The sequence below is a fragment of the Puma concolor genome, chromosome A1 (assembly GCF_028749965.1).
Source record: "Puma concolor isolate L17-30 chromosome A1, mPumCon1.1.hap2, whole genome shotgun sequence".
NCBI classification, from domain to species: domain Eukaryota; kingdom Metazoa; phylum Chordata; class Mammalia; order Carnivora; family Felidae; genus Puma; species Puma concolor.
The window spans coordinates 159,769,394-159,785,300 of record NC_141667.1 but is presented as its reverse complement, the minus strand read 5'-3'; the positions used below and the strand labels follow the sequence as shown (position 1 = coordinate 159,785,300).

The window sequence follows — 15,907 nt, the reverse complement described above, 5'->3', positions numbered from 1 at the left end:
AGCCTTCTGCACACTGAATGTTCTAGAAGCACAGTGCTACATTAACCATGTGTTTTATTTCCTGTGTTCCGATGCCTTGACCCTGGGGACTTGCTGACCCTGGAGGGTGGCCCACCCCAGGCCAGCTGTTCTAGAGAAAGTATGAAGGCCAGCGGGCCAGAGCTTTAACACCTTCCCCGGCCTCAATGACCCCGGAGCCAGGCACCTGACAGCCCGGGCAGCCCCCATCCCCTGGAGCCCGCGGAAATAATCCTCCCCAGAGAAAGACCCACTCTGTCTCTCTTTCAAAAATAATATGAAAACATTTAAAATAAATAAATAAAAGACCTATTGCTTCACCTGACACTTTGCTTCCCAGAAGCTCTTTCATGTGCTGTCTTTGCAGCCTGCCCCCAACCCTGGAAGGTCAGTGGTTTTATCGCACTTTCCTCGGACCGGCAGCCTCTGTCACTAGGTTGCCACAACACTGTCAGTGTTGGGACAGCCCACAGTGGTGGGTCAGAGGGTCCCTGGGCTGAGCGTGGTTCCGTGTCGGACCCTGAGGCGCCTGTGGCATGGGGGTGTGGGGGGTCACTCCCGGGGTATACGGGCGGCAGCCTGTGGCCTTCGCAGTGGACTTTGGTGCCAGGTCCTGCATGATGGAGACCCAGTGGCTCTGGACACGCACTGCCTTACTCTGGGCGCTCGGATCACAACGCTGGCTGTGTGGCGGGCTCCACGGCTCTTCCTGCATTGCTGACCTGTCACCGACAGCCCCGGAGTGCCCCTGAAGGCCTTGCTCGTCTCACCCAGCACCTGCTCCCTGGTCCAAGTGCAGGCCAACCCCCTACTTCCTCCCACCTCCTACCCTGGCTGAGCATCTTACTGTGACGATGTGTATGAGCCTCATGTCCCCCATGTGCTGGTGCTCCCAGCCGGCTAACGGCCCCCCCCATGCTGGTGCTCCCGGCTGGCTGACCCCCCTGTGCTGGTGTTCCCGTCCAGCTGACCCCCCCCCCCCCCCCCCCCGCCTCCCTGTGCTGGTGCTCCTGGCAAGCTGACACCACCATGCTGGTACTCCCGGCCGGCTGACATCCCCCTCCCCGTGCTGGTGCTCCTGACAAGCTGGCCCTGGGTAGGGTAGTCCCGCTGCCCCCAGGGCCTTTCAGGAAGATATTCCTGGCCCCCCTGCCAGCTGTCATCAGGGTGGCCATGGGCGCAGTCTGGGGTCTGCCACAGCTGAAAGCCAGGAGCCCTTCTGATTACGCTGTGCCTGGTGGGGGTACCTGGACAGCTGCCCTCTGAGGTCACCAGATCAGATTATCACCGAATTCTGCTGGGGAGGATGAGCTCTCTGCCATCACCTGGTGCCGTGGACCTTTCTTGACCATCCTCACCTCCCACAGATGGTCCCTCCTTCCGGCCTGTGGCTTTGGCTCACTGACCATCTGGCCTCATGCTGCAGGCTGGCTGGGCCTGACGGGGACAGAGCCCTGGGGCTGCCCTCTGGCCTCTTTTCTCTGTCCAGCTCCCCAGACTTGCCCAGGGCCTCAGTCCCACCACTGCTCCTCCGACTGTTCTGTGACACAGGTGGGTTAGGAAAACAGCCTGGAAGAAGGAAGAAGAAAACGTTCACTGAGTGAACCTCAGATGCAGAAGGAAACGTTCAGCTAGTGTTTTCTTGGTGAGAACGAGGGCAGCTCTCTGGATGAGTCACCAGCCCTGAGGAGCAAAGAACCATTGATTTCCGGCCGCTGTCAGGAAGTGAGGGGACGTATTGGGCAATGATCAGTCACCCCAGGGGCTGGGACCTGACCTTTCACCCCATCCATGAACATCTGGAGGGGACGCCCGGTGGGCGAGCTCCTCCTGTCCGGCGAGGGACTCTCGTGTGCCCCCAGCCACCTGCCCTCCTGGTGATGGGACCGGCTGCACCCCATGTCCGTGGTGGGGGCCTCCCTGCCCAGCCCACAGGTACAAGCCACACGTGGTGTGTGCATATAGTAAAGTTAATTTTGATAGTGTTTATTTAACCCCGTGCTATCCAGGATATTATTGCAACTTGAAGTCAGCATAAACATCATCAGCATGTTTTACGTTCTTCTCTGCACACGAAGTTTCCAGAATCCAGTGTGTGCTTTGTATTGGGTGCCTCACTGGGCAGCGGCCACGCACAGGGGTGTTGCCTCACGCTGAGAGGGGCCGCCCTGTCCCCACCACCTGCCTCCTCTTGACACTCACATCACTGACCTGAGCGGGTGTCCTGACCTTCTCTGAGCTCTGGGGTTGGCTTGTTCCAATGTGGTTATTTTCCCCAAAACGGGGTCTATGCCTTGGGGTTTCAGAGACCCTGCTGCACCTCAGGCCGCCTATTTACAGACTGTGGGCCCTGTTAGGCCGCAGTTTCTGTCCGTTTTCCCCAAACGGTGTGCCGTGGTTCTGGACTCGCCCCTCACTAAGTGAGTATTTCGTGTCTGGAACATCCGTCTACACTGCAGCAGAAGGTGTGTAATTTCAGCTGTTAAAATGTGTATACGACCTTGCTTCTGTTTGTGAATTCAGTAAGTTTGCCTGATTTTCTGGCTGATTCATCTCAAGGGCAGGAGCGTAGCTGTGGGACGTAAGTACAGAAGCACGTGGTTTTCGTGGCCGCGTCCTGGGGCTGGTTTTCCGAGCGCTGCACGGAGACTCGGGTTGAGTACTTGACAGTCGCAGCATCTGTCCCAGTAACGTCTACCCGCTGTCCCAACACACCATTTTCTGCTGACCCACGTGCTTGGGCGGTGTGGTGTCCTCACCCGTGTTTTACTGTCAAGGAGCCACGGAAGCTGCATTGTGACGTGAATAGCCGGGGACACGCAGGATGGATTTCCACCAGAATGAGTGGGCCAGGGCCAGGGCGTCCTGGGGAGGAGGGAGCAGCTGCGGGTGTGGGTCACCAAGTTAGGGGCAGATGTAGGGGTTGGGCGCGTGCCGTGTGTGCAGGCCTGCTGCTCTGTCCCCGCAGAGTCTGGTGGGCGTTCCCCGGCGTCCTTGCCTGCCCGGTGGGCGCGCAGCACTGACCGGCAGCTTGGGGACTGCTGGGCATGCGGCCTCCTCCTCTTGTCTCAGGGACACAGGGCAGTGTGCGGCTGTGGGCCATGGGGTCCTAGGGCCTCTGGCTCCCAGAAGGGCAGTCATTATTTTGCAGTGACACAGACCCTGCATTTTCTCGTTGCGGGAGGAGCTCACAGGGCTGGGCAGCAGCGGTCTGCGGCCTGGGTGACGGGGGCCCAGCTGGATTCTCTGGCCAGTGGAGCAGGGAGCCGGGCTCAGGTCCTAGTACCTGGTGCATGGTCCTTCCCGGAGGCCCCTCCACGCTGAACCTCTCTCAGAATTTGTCCTGTTCTGCCACCTGATGGCTGCCTTTGCTCCTCCCCCCCACCCCCCACTAATGTCAGCTTGATTGGGTCCTTGTTGACTGGTTCGGCTCCCTGCACAGAGGCCACCCCGGCTGTCATCAGTCTCCTGAGCCTGGCTCTGCCACCATCTGTCCTGTGGGGAAATTGCCTTCATCCTCTGTGCGGTCCCTGCCACGCCATGCCCCATCCCCGGGCCAGCACAGGGGGGGTCCCCCGTTGTGCCTCGGTCTAAGTGAGCAGAACCCCCACAGTACACTTGGAAATGGTCGATAGAAGCGACTCACCTGAGTTTACTTGGGAGCCCTTCATAATGTCCTGCTGTCTGCAAATGCAGGGAGAGTGCTTTGCAAGGGAGTCACTCAAAACCAGGATGGGAGGCTGGATGGGGGGCTGGATGGGGGCTGGTTTGACCACTCCCCTGCCATTTTCACGTTTATGTTGCGGTGCACATGGCGTTTCTCCACATGCCGCTGTCTGGAGGGGAGCGTTGGATGCCTTGGAGGGGGTTTTGCTCTTGCCCTACTGGTCTCCTCAGCTCCTAGACTCAGTGTCCCTTTCCTCTGCCCTTGGCATTCTCTAGGTGCACGTGCTCTGTGTCTCTCTACCACTGGGAACCGCCAGAGTCAAGCAAGGCCATGGTAGGGTAAAAGTCACTGTGCTTAGAATTTTTATTTCGATTCTGGACCCAGGAAACATCAGCTTAGTCAGCTGACATTGCACATGTTCCAGATGGTCAGTGTTTTCAGATGACGTGGACCATCCCTGTGGCTTTTGCAATCCAGATGATTTTGTGTTTAGAAATATGTTCCTGGCAGAAAACTGCCCCCAGATCTTATAAATACCCCACTTTTGTCTGGGAAGGGAAACCATGTGTCACCACTGATTACGGTAAGAGGTGGTCCAGGTCTGTCACAGATGCCTTGGGCTCCGGTCCGGCAGGAGCAGAAGGGGCCACACGCACTGAGGTCCAGGCACTGCCCACCGGCCGCCAGAAAGGCTGGTAATTCCTGGCAGAGAACGTGGATCCCATGGATCTCGTGGAAGCTGCTGACGCACACCGGCTCCAGTGGGGAGCGGGGTTGTGGCCATCATACCTGTGCAAGGCCCGCACAGCAGGGTGGAAACTACCAGGTGCTCCCCAGGAGTGGAGCGCGCAGTGGCAGGTGCATGTGGGCTGGGGCTGCGGAACAGGAGCTAGAAGAAGGCCTATTTTTAGAAACACCTAAGCACTGTGTTATCTTCTTACTCCTCAAACAGGAAATGTTGCCTTTGAAAGCTATAAACAGACACAGGAGTGGGACTTGCTCTGTTACTGGATCCCTGTGACTGTGACAGGGGCTGTTAGGAGGACCACCACAGAGACCCATCCAGGAACCTGTGGTCGGTCGGGTTACACGCTTCTGTTACAGCCGCACTGTGTAATTTGGCTAATGCGTTTGCTTTGTTTGAGCTGACATTCAAAACTTCCATTAGGGGACTAACAGGCTAAAATTGATTTTCAGCATATTTCTGAGAATCTTTCATGTCCCTGTGTGCTTCCTGACTTTACTGCCCGGGCTGCTGCACCCCGAATCCTCACGGAGCAGACGGTGGAGTTGTGAGGAAGGCCTGACTGCCGTGGTGCGGTGGTTCAACCGTGTTCTGATGGAGTTCTGAATTCAGGGTCTCCTCGTCCTGCCTGGGACGGCAGAGAAGCAGGGGGGGACAGCAGAGAAGGAGGGTGGATGGCAGAGAAGGAGGGGGGACGGCAGGGAAAAAGGGTGGGCGGCAGGGAAGGAGGGCGGGCGGCAGGGAAGGAGGGGGGAGGCAGGGAAGAGGGAGGACGACAGAGAACAATGTTCATGCTGAGACTCCGGGAACCCCTTTCCCTTCTGGGGGTAGCAGTGACTACATCTAAAATAATCAGGGGCCTTATGTGCCCCAGAAGTGAAGTGTCCTCCTTGGTCTGCATCCAGAGCGTGAGGGGACACTGCTAGCTCTCTGCTGTGTTTGCCCCATTCTACTTTGGCCACAGTTTCTTTCTGAGTTTCTCTGTTAGGGATACGTCTTTGAAAACACATCGAACTCCATTTACCCACTAGAAAATACCAGAACCCTAAGAAAGTTATCTGTGGTCCCCACACTGGATGGAACCTGGTAGAATCTGTGTCTCCAGGGTGAGAGGGAAGTGTGAGGCAGTCCCCACAGGTGCGGGGGCGCAGACCCGGCCCTGTGAGCACGCCCGCAACCCTGCACACGTGTGAGGGGCTAACCAATGGCATTATTGGGATATAGTTCGTATGTCATAAAGCCCACCTCTTTAAAGAGTACAGTTCAGTGGGTTTTAGTACATTTACCAAGTTCTGGTACCATCATCGTAACAGAGTTTGAAAACATCTAAATCATCCGAAAGAAACCCCGTGTGCTTTAGCAGTCCCCACCCCCCAGCCCTGGCAGCATGGACCTGCCTTCCTGGTGTGCCGTGTAGACAAGTCAGTGTCTGGGTCCCTGTGATTGGCTTCTTTGGCTTGGCCAGGTTTCAGTATGCACATCTCTGTTCATGTTGGCTGTTTGTAGGCCTTCGGAGAAACGTCTATTCAAATCCTTGTTATTTGTCTTTTTATTTCTGAGTTGTGATGGTCTATCTTGTATCCCAGGTACGATCTGTTACTAGATGTGGTTTGTGTGTGTTTTTTTGTAGGGGAGCCATGGGGACCATTCACATACCCTTGGGGGCCACTCAGGCAAGGACTTGACTTGTATGTGGTTCACCTGTGGTCCCCCAGGGACACGGAAATCTGTGGCCGCTCTGGGGTCATGTCCCACCCCCCCTCCCCAAGCCCCATGGGAGGGCGTCTCATGATCTCCCAGGTGATGGGGGGGCTACCTCCTGCTCCTGCACGCCCGGAACAGATCCGCAGCTATAACCCCTTCGCTGCCCCCTGGACTTGGTTCTTGGCACCAGGGTGTGGGACTGCTGTTCTGTTGGAAAGGACATTCGGACGGTGCTCTGCACTTCAAAGGGGCCTTCAACCCCCTGCCACAGCCTTTCTTCCAGAGCCCCGTGGGTGGCTTCCTGCCACCCCTGCCCCTCCCTTCTGAGCAGACAGGCGAGTTGCCCTTGTAGCTACTGGTAAAGGCGGGTTAGCTCTTTGCAGACCTGCTGGTCTACATGCATCCTAGGCCACGATCCCCCCGGAGGTGAGGAACTGTGGCTAAGCCCATTTTGTGGGCTCTTCTCCCTGAACTACAGGCTCCGGCCCTGCTGGTGACCTCTGATCTGTGCACGAGTCCAGGCCAGTGTTAGGGACACCGCCGTTAAGAGAAACAGCTAAGTAGGTATATTTATTCTGACACTTAGTAGGTTTACAATTAATAGCTGGAACAACCCTGTGTTTGTCACTTGGACACAGTGTCTGCCATTTGGTTCAGCAGCAGGATGTAAAGACCCTTGAAATATTGAGGTTCGTAAGGAGTGATAGTAACGCCTCTTAGGAAGACAGAGCTTGTTTCCACGTCGAAGGTTAGACAGGTGGGAACTCAGGGAAAAGCAGACGCTGAGAGGCAGTGCTTGCTGGGTGGTTTCTTCCCAACACTGGGGCTCCTGGGGAGGACAGAGCCCTGCAGGACTCACCCAGGGCCGTGGGCTCCCGGGCGAGGCCCGCGCAGAGCTCAGGGCACAGCAGTCCTAACCTTACTCATTTCTCATCAGCAGTTTCATGAAAGCTGATTTGCTGGAGTCTGCTGCTAGGATTTTCCTTTACCTTTGAAACTGTGGATACCGGAGAGGCCGTGATCTTGCCTGTCGTACAAGGAAAAGTCAGAGGTCCTGCCCAAAATCAAGGCTTTTGGTGCCTCGAGGCTCATTAGTGAGAAGAATGGGCAGGAGCCGTCCTGTCTCTCTGTTGATTACATTTTGGAGAAATGGGGAGATGAGGATACCATGGGGGAAGATAAAGTAGACCCTGTTCTGGAAATTACCTTAATCGAGGACCCTTAGGGAGGTTGGCATTCTGATGCACAGATTGCAGACAGAGGACATCTGAACCCCACGCAGAGCACCCAAAGTTCTCAGAGGACACGCTGGGAGGTGTGAGGAGCCCTTCCCAAGTCAGAGGCCGCAGCGCAGTGAGCGGAAAGCCAACATTTACAAAACAGCACCAGAAACACGAGAGAGCAGGGTCCCTTATGTCTCATTTTCCTGTATTTATGTCCCCTGGTCACCATTGGTTTAAAACCTACTAAAATGTATTTCTTGCCTTGAAGAGTTTGAAAACCCCTGGGTTCGCAGTCAGGTTGATGTGAATATGATTTTCTCCTTTGTGCAAACCTTTCTTGTCACGCCCTGTGCTGGCCACACAGCACCCGGCTCTTGAGGAGCCTGACCGTGTGCCGGGCACGGTCACAGTCACGGCAGCGTCCGACCTGTCCCACGTGGGAGCCGTGGGCCTGGACTTCAGCAGATGGCGGCTTCTGCCCGTCCTTTGGGGATTGTTGTCGTCATCGTGTATCTGGGAATCAGAACTCTGAGCACGTGTGAGGGGAATCATCGCTCTCCGTGGAGTTAGAGACTTGGCTCCACTGGTTTTGTGATTTGGTTTCTCAGTCTAAAGGCCAGGTCTTGCTCAGTACTCGCAGGCAGGTCCCTGAACTTCTTAGGAGGAGTTATGAGAAAACAGCCGGAGGGGCGGTGATGGAGGGAAGCCGTCCTTGGAAAACCTCCTTGCTAGGGTGGGGTGCTGTTGCTCAGGGTTGACGTCATCCTACTGGACTTTGAGGGACACCGGCGACGATCTGCCCTCAGGTGGTGCACACTGAGGTCACCTGCTGCTGAGGTCACCTGCTGCTGGGCGGCACGGATGACCACGGGCAGTGGGGCAGTGGCCGAGTCGAAGTGAGCGCACTGGGCAGCGCGGACCAGCTCTGCCCCCAGATCCCTGCTCTGGGATGTGCGGCTGTCTCTGTGGGGACCACCTGCCCCATGTGGCGGATCTGTGAAGCCCCTGCATCTTCTCCACGAGAGAAACAAGTGTGATGTGGTTGTGTCCAGGCCGATTGGGAGGATTCGCTATTTATGAGTCTTTTTCTGGAAAAGGGTTGGGGGGAGCTGGTACTGACACGTGTCCCATTTCTTAGCTGCCAGGCCGAGGGGCTGCTCTGTGTCAGGCTTTGTGTTTGGCTGGTTCTTAATTGAAGGTGCCGGGAGCCCCTGAGGCTTGAAGCTGACGCAGGAAGGTGGCGTCTGGCGCCTGCAGGGAGGGCAGTGCCCCATGCTTGGGGCATTTTTGCGTCTTCCACGGAGACTTGCCCACCTCCCCCAGGCCGTGCCCTCACCAACGTGTCACCAACCCCCTTCCTCAGCTTGTAGCATGAGTCCTGTGGCAGGCACTCAACTTGGTTCTATGACCACTGCCCCCAAGGCAGGGAGTTCACTCCACCAGGGGTGGGAGGGAGTCTGAAGAGCCAGCGGCTGTGTCCCGGGAGCAGGTGGGCTCGGGAGCCTTTCTTGCTGTAAGGGCAGGGGTGTGGCTGGTGTGGCCTCTGACAGCCTACGGGGGGCAAAGCTGGCCTTCTTGCTGCTGTCTGCCACCTGAGGTCTGGGGGAGCGGCAAAGGAGGCAGGCGGCCGTGCCAGGCTTATGTCCTTTCCTGCTGGTTTTCTTAGTTTCTTTGATATGGCCGTGTGATGAGCCAGCTGTTACAATGGTTCTGTACTTTTATTTTCTGGAACATTCCTGGTCCTGATTCTGTGCTCTGCCCTGGAGAGTGAGACCTTCAGGCAGAGCCAGAACCTGGTGACTCAAACCCCAGGACTGTACTTGAACTTCATTCAGGGTCAGGGTCACGAACTTGAATACCCACGCCCCCATAGTTGAAAGATAATTTTCAAAAAAGGTAAAGAAAGCCATGATTCTCGTGCAAATACCAACGGACACGGGTTTAAGATTTTATTTTGCTTGTAGTGAGGGAACCGGATACTATAGCTGAGGGGGTGAGGCACTGGCAGACAGACTCCAAAATTTCTAATTAATTTCTGAAAAAAATTCATATGGTACAAACATGGCAAAAATGTTCACACGCTAAATCTGCTGGTTAATTTCTACGCTCTGTGGTTTTCTGTGTCTGAGTCGCTCATATGGGTGCTGGCCCCATATGAGTGAAAGTGGTTGGAAAAGTAGACAGTGCTCAGTGATGGGGACCAAGGGCCAGGCCAGCTGGACACTGCAGCTCTGACCACACCTGTGCCAGGCCCCCAGCCCAGAAGGATCAGGATCCATCACTGACCTCTGATGCTTGGCCCCCACTTCCAGGGGTGGGGCTAGCCCTGGAGCTCGGTCCTGCCCCTGGCCACGCCTCCTACATGCAGGGCACCCTGCCAGCCCTGGACGAAGGCTCCTTTCTTTCTTCCAGTGGGCTCGTGCTGAAATCTGTGCGTCTGTGTAGAGACGGGCCTCCAGGTACTTTGTCAGTCCGTCCTTGACACTCCACTGTCTGTCCACATGGCACAATCAGTGAATGGACAGGACGGGGCCTGGACCCTTCCTTTTCTCACCAGGATCACACACTTCATTGCAGGAGAGTCTTTGGTGGCCTGGCTTTTGCCTGACCTCAGAGTCGCTGCTCTGCTCCATTGGTCCTTTTGTTAGTTTTGGGCAAGGCCACGCAGTCACCTTGTCTAGTGTCATCACTCATTTTCAAGAAGACGGTTGACACCGAACCCTGTTTAAGCCATTCTGCTGACCTTTGACGTCTTCCTTTTGGGGTCCAGGCCCACATGGCGGTGGCCCTTGGTTTGGGATTGCTCCCTGTCAAGTGGCGGGTTCTAGCAAAGTCTGCTTGAAGATGGGAGTGCTCGGGGGTCCAGGAGACAGGAGTCAGGATCTAACTGAATGCCTCAGGACACACTCAAGCCTGCACCCTGGATCTCATGGAACCGAGTGTCACTTGGGCCGAGAGGACTGCGGCAATCATGGAGAGTGTAGCCTGTGGTCGGCCTGTCCCCGAGGCCCTTGGCCGCCGGATACAGGCACCATACTGTCAGAGAGAGTGCCACCACGCACGTGAACCTGTACATGTCTGGGATTTTCAGGCAGCAGAGGTTCAACCCCAATGTCAGAACTATCTTTAGAAAAGAAGGATCAAAGGAAGGAGCCCTGCAGGCTGTTCGGAGAGCTGGGTCAGCGTTCAGAGGGCGGCTCTGACAGTTTCTACGTGGCTCTCGTCTCGTGACATTGCAGTCATTGCAGTGACCCTTTCTCAAAGCGGCTGCCTTCTGGCAGGGTGGGGCTGCCTCCGCTCCTGGGCTGGCCGGGGGTGGGGGGGGGGTTGGGAGTGGTTGCTCCTCGCTTCTCTTCCTGCTCTCTGCACATGCTCCCTCCACCGGCTCCAGGAAGACTGTGTCCTCCAGCCTCACATGGAATCTTCCAGGAGGCTCTGGGGCCCCAGGGCTGCTGCCTGCGGGCTCCCTGCAGACCCTCTTCCTTCCCTGACCCTTCGACATCCTCCCTGTCTGCTCCCTTCTGGCCATGTGACGGTCACAGGAGAAGCTGACAGGCATGTTTAGCGCTGCCCCCGCCCGCCCACAGCTTCTGCAGACGCGCCTGCCTGTGACGGGCAGGTAAGCAGATTCAGATTCTGAACAGGTGCCTTGGGGCTCTGGCCACTGCAGGTCCAGTGAGATCCGGTGGTCCAGCTTTACAGCTTCCCAAGCCCCTGCCCTGTACCTGCCACTGGGGCCCCCAGGGGAGCAGCGTTGACAGGTCTTGTCTGAGGCTGTGGCTCTCAGGGGTACACGGGAGATGCACACCCCCCCCCCCATCACCGGGGTGACTCATCATCTGCCCACAGACTCATACAGAGCACGAACCGGGCACCACAGACATGAGGTCTTTTGTATGAATCCCACTGTGTCATGCCCCCTGCTGGATTTCTCACTTCCTACAAGGTTTCTGTTTGTAGAATCTGCAGGGAAGGTTGGAAAGGGGAAAAAGGTTCAGACACAAGCATGGCCTCTCCCGCTAAGAGGACGAAGGAGGACGAGCTGGAACCACAGGACTGTGCGTGTGGTGGGTGTGTGCACGAGCTGCGTGACCCTCGACCGTGGCACTGCCCACGTGTTCCCGGGATGACAAGTGGCGACCTCGTGTGCATGTGGCCGCATGCCGCTCGCTCAAGCGTGTGTATCGGTCATTGCCAGTGACGTGTAACCCACCCACCCCAGGGGCCACCCTTCTGCGTGGACACTCATTGGTGTCTGCTGGAACGTGTTCCTGGTGCTGTGCGCCCGCCATGCCCCCAGTCAGAATGTCTTCCTCCAGAAGAAACCAGCCGTGGTCACTTGTCCAGCCCTTGGCAAGCCCTGTCTGTCTGGACTTGCATGTCCTAGACAGTTCGCATGAATGGAACCCTACAGCACGTGGCCTTTTCTCTCGGCTTCTCCCCCTTACGTGCATTTTCAGGGTTCACCCGTGCTATAGCGTGTGCTCTATTCATGGCTGCGTAGTAAGTCCATTGTGTAGGTGGAGCAGCCTTGTTGTCTGTCCCTCAGTTGGTTGACATTCAGGTTGTTTCCACTGTTCGGCTGTTGTGAATGATGCTGCCGTGGACACACGTGTGTATACGTGCTTATGTGGACCTGCGCTTTCGCTTCTCTTGGGTGCAAAACCAGGGTGGGATCTCTGCGTCGCTTGGGGACTCCACCTTCACCCTCCTGGGGAAGTGGAGGACTGTCCCCTCCACTATCCCGCCATGATGGTGAGGCCCCAGCCCCCTGCACCTGCCTCGGTGGCGGGGGGGGGGGGGGGGGGCGGCGTGAAGTGCGGTGTCCTTGTGGTTCTGATTTGTACCTCACACCCACTCGTGATGGTGAATGTCCAATGTGCTCTGTTGCCTCCCAGCTTGTCTGAATAGCCGTTCAGCGATGTGAACGGACTGGATGTTGGATCTTTGGTGAATTTAACCGTTTCAGAGTCAGCTGCTTTATCGAGGTCAGAAGTGGACGACGGAGGGTTTGCTGTGTTGCCATAAGCTTTCTGTCCACCGAGTCATGTCTACACGTGTTCGGGATTTAACACCCTTTCTGTGTAAGAGAATACGTTCACACAACAACCAGCATCGTAAGAGCCCATTAATGACACACAGTCTGCTGGAATAAACTGCACCATCTGCCTGCATCTTTCCAGACTGGACGTAAATGTACTGCACATGTTAGTGAAACGGTCCAATTTGTCTGCAGTGTTTTCTGTGCCGTGGAACAAAGGTGGGACTTTTTATTCCCAGCTCAGTGGGACAGAAGCGCTGAGCCCTCCGGGGCATGTGACCCACAGGGCACTGTGCCATCACCTCAGAGGATGCATCGTTCACACCCGGATCTGCCGGTGGGTACGCAGGTTGAGAGAGGCGAGCCCCATGGCATGCGGGGGTTCTGCTCTCCGGTCTTGCTCGCTGCTGAAGAGGCTTCCTTGTTTGTGGTTCCTCCTGGTGCCTCGTTTCTGGAACAGCATGCCCACCTGGAGCAGCCTGCACCCAACAGTTTCACCGAGCCCCCTGCCCCCTGCCCCCTGTCCCCTGTTGTAGTTTTAGGCTTTTGCCCCCTTGTTCCTGTAGGTGACAATCTCATTCATGTGGAAATAGGAAGAGACTCCTCCCCCCTCTGACCCGCCAGGCGGGGGGGGGGGGGGGGGGGGTACTCCGTGCTCCCGGTGAATACAGCACAGGGGTGGGGTTTGCCTCTTGGAGGCACGAGGGCGCTGGGGCCTGCTGCACAGGTCAGGTGCACACTTTAGAGTGGGCTTGGTGCTGGCCTTTGTCTGCGTGCAGGTGCCCCCTGTGCAGCCAGGGCGCTGACAAGGAACGATCAGTGTTGGAGCCTGTACTGCTGCTGAGTGTCCCTGGCCATCTCCAGGGCTCCAGGGTTCATGTCACAGAGGGCGTCCCATCCAAGACGAGTCCCTGGAAAGAGAGGCTGGCGTGTCTGTCTTCCTGCCCTCGGGAGGTTTTGTGACAACCCACACCTTCATTCTCAGGGCTCCCAGTGACAGAATTGCCTTTTTGTGTTCAGCAGAGTTGCAGAACAGACCAGGTGATGCATACTTGGTTCAAGACCTACGAGGGGCGCCAAGGTGGCTCAGTCAGTTAGGCAAACAACTTCAGCTCAGGTCACGTTCTCACGGTTCGTGAGTTCAAGCCCTGTGTCAGACGCTGCTGTCAGCACAGAGCCCACTGTGGATCCTGTGTCTCCTTCTCTCTCTGTCCCTCCCCCTCAAAAATAAACATACATTAAAAAAAAGAAATTGTGTAATTGGGGCTAATAGGTACTAAGTGTGCAGAGTAGCAGAGGATTGCTGACAAAGCGGACACAGAAATGTTGAATCACACGTCCATAGTCACGGGGCCGGTCAGCTGCAGGGCACATGCATGATGTGGGCGTGATCGTGAACCGCTTTCTCCGGGGGCATCTTGTTGGACGTGTTGTCTATATGTTTTGCACACCTGGTCTTAGCTTCCTCAGAATTGGACATTTTTGCAGAGAACAGCACGCGGAACTCACCTGGGTCTTGGTCTGAACCCCAAGACGCTTCCTGCGTGTCAGGGCCACACACGAGACCCCTTGTAAGCGCCGTTCCCTGGTGTCCCTCCTTGGGCGCTATTACACTGACCTCTTGGTGAGCAGAGTCAGCCAGAAGCAGAACGTCACCATGGCCTTTCTGCCCACCGACTCGTAGTCTATTCGTAGAAGCAGCAGGTCTGGCCGAAGCTTGTGGGTCATTGCTTCTTTTTGTTCCTTGGGGAACAGCATGAAGGTAGCTTCCTTACGCACAGCCTAGTTTTCATCCAGTAAGTACGTGGCTCGCTCCCAAACGGGTTTTTTGTTGCAGTGACATAGGCAAACCCCAGTGCTTGTTGGTGTTCAGTCACTTTTCTGGGCTGGTCTTGTCCCGTAGGCGGACATAGTGTCCCGACGTGCAGTAGGTAAAGTCGTGGGCTGGACGCGGCCAGGAGGCCCCCCTCCACGCACCGCAGACACGTCCCCTGTCTGGGAGGATCGGGGCTTCTAGAGTCGGTGTTGTGGCTGAAGCCTAGCGGCTGGCTTTGAAGTAGGAGCAGGGCCCCCGGGGTTCTCATTTTTGTGTTACAAGTCATGTTTTAATGCTTTTCTTTCCTTTCCGGTTTCTCTATTACGTGTTCCTTTTAGCGTAAGTTCTGGAATCCTTGGGAATGAGAAGCATCCGCGGCTGTGTCTCGAGCATGAAGGGATGTCCGGGACTTAGATTTGTATGTAAAGCTCTTACGCCGCTGTGTCAGCACCTGTTACTGGTGGCCTCACCTGGACGGGGAAGCAGCGGAAAAGGCTGTGGCGGCGGGGACGCGGCCTGGCCCTTGCATCGTGGGCTCCTGGGGCACCACATCCAAGTTCCTGCCAGTTTGGGGGCCCAGCCCGTTCCCTCCGGTGATCTTGCACCATTTCCCATGTCCCTGCCGCATGTCTCTGGAAACGGGTGGAGTTCTGGAGACCGAGTCGGTCTTTGCCCTCAGTCCGCGTGGACATCCGGCAAAGCCAGGCCCTAGAGAAGGCACGGAGGGAAAGTGCGTGCGGGCAGCTACCGTGGACCCCGCGGTGCTGGGGACACATCTGTAGACTTCTGACCCCTCGAAGCCGGGAGGTAGGCCCGCGCCATGCCATGCAAGCAATAAGAGCAAAACAGTGTGACGTGAGGCTGTCCTCGCCTCAGCCCACAGGGACACTGCTGGCCTGTGTGACCCCGTCCACCTGGCTCCACAAGCGAGGGTGGGCGCCGCGCCGGGTGGAACACTCTGGCTCCCCACAGCCGTGCGGTTCTCTTCCCGCTCCTGTTCTCCGTTTCCCGCTTTCGTTCCTCGTCAGCCACCATGAGTGAGGGGCTGTCACTGTCCTCAGGGGCCGTGAGGCTGCCTGAGGCCAATGTCTCAGTGACAGCTGAGTCGGAGCTGTGACCTGACCCACCTCTCTTCCTGTCCCGTCACCCTGACCTTCTGCAGTGCTGGTGTTCCCACCTCCTCCCCCCCATGACTCACTGTACCCCAACAGGCTGACGGAGTGTGAGGCCAGGACCTGGGGCTGGGCTGCTGGTCTGGGGGTCCCAGGACCTGGGGCTGGGCTGCCAGTCTGGGGTCCCAGGACCCGGGGCTGGGCTGCCGGTCTGGGGGTTCCGGGACCTGGGGCTGGGCTGCCGGTCTAGCAGGACCAGGACCTGGGTCTGGGCTGTTGTATGGAGGGGGCCAGACCCCGGGCTGGGCTGCTGTAATGGGGGGGGGGGTCACAGGACCTGGGACTGGGCTGCTGTATTGGGGGTCCCGGGACTCAGGACTGGGCTGCTATATGGGGGTCCCAGGACCCAGGGCTGGGCTGCCGTTCTGGGGGTCCCAGGACCCGGGGTTTGGCTGCTGGTCTAAAGGGACCAGAACCCGGGACAGGGCTGCTGGTCTTGGTGGGGGGGACCAGAACCCGGGGCAGGGCTGCTGGTCTTGGGGGGGGACCAGAACCCGGGGCTGGGCTGCTGTACTGGGGGG

At 57.1% G+C, this 15,907-nt stretch overlaps 1 protein-coding gene across 10 annotated transcripts in view; it reads left to right on the top strand.

Annotated features, from left to right (window-relative positions):
- ATP11A (ATPase phospholipid transporting 11A) overlaps nt 1-15,907 on the top strand; it is a 123,730-nt gene that overhangs the window by 41,616 nt on the left and 66,207 nt on the right. The gene's annotated exons all lie outside the window — the stretch shown is intronic.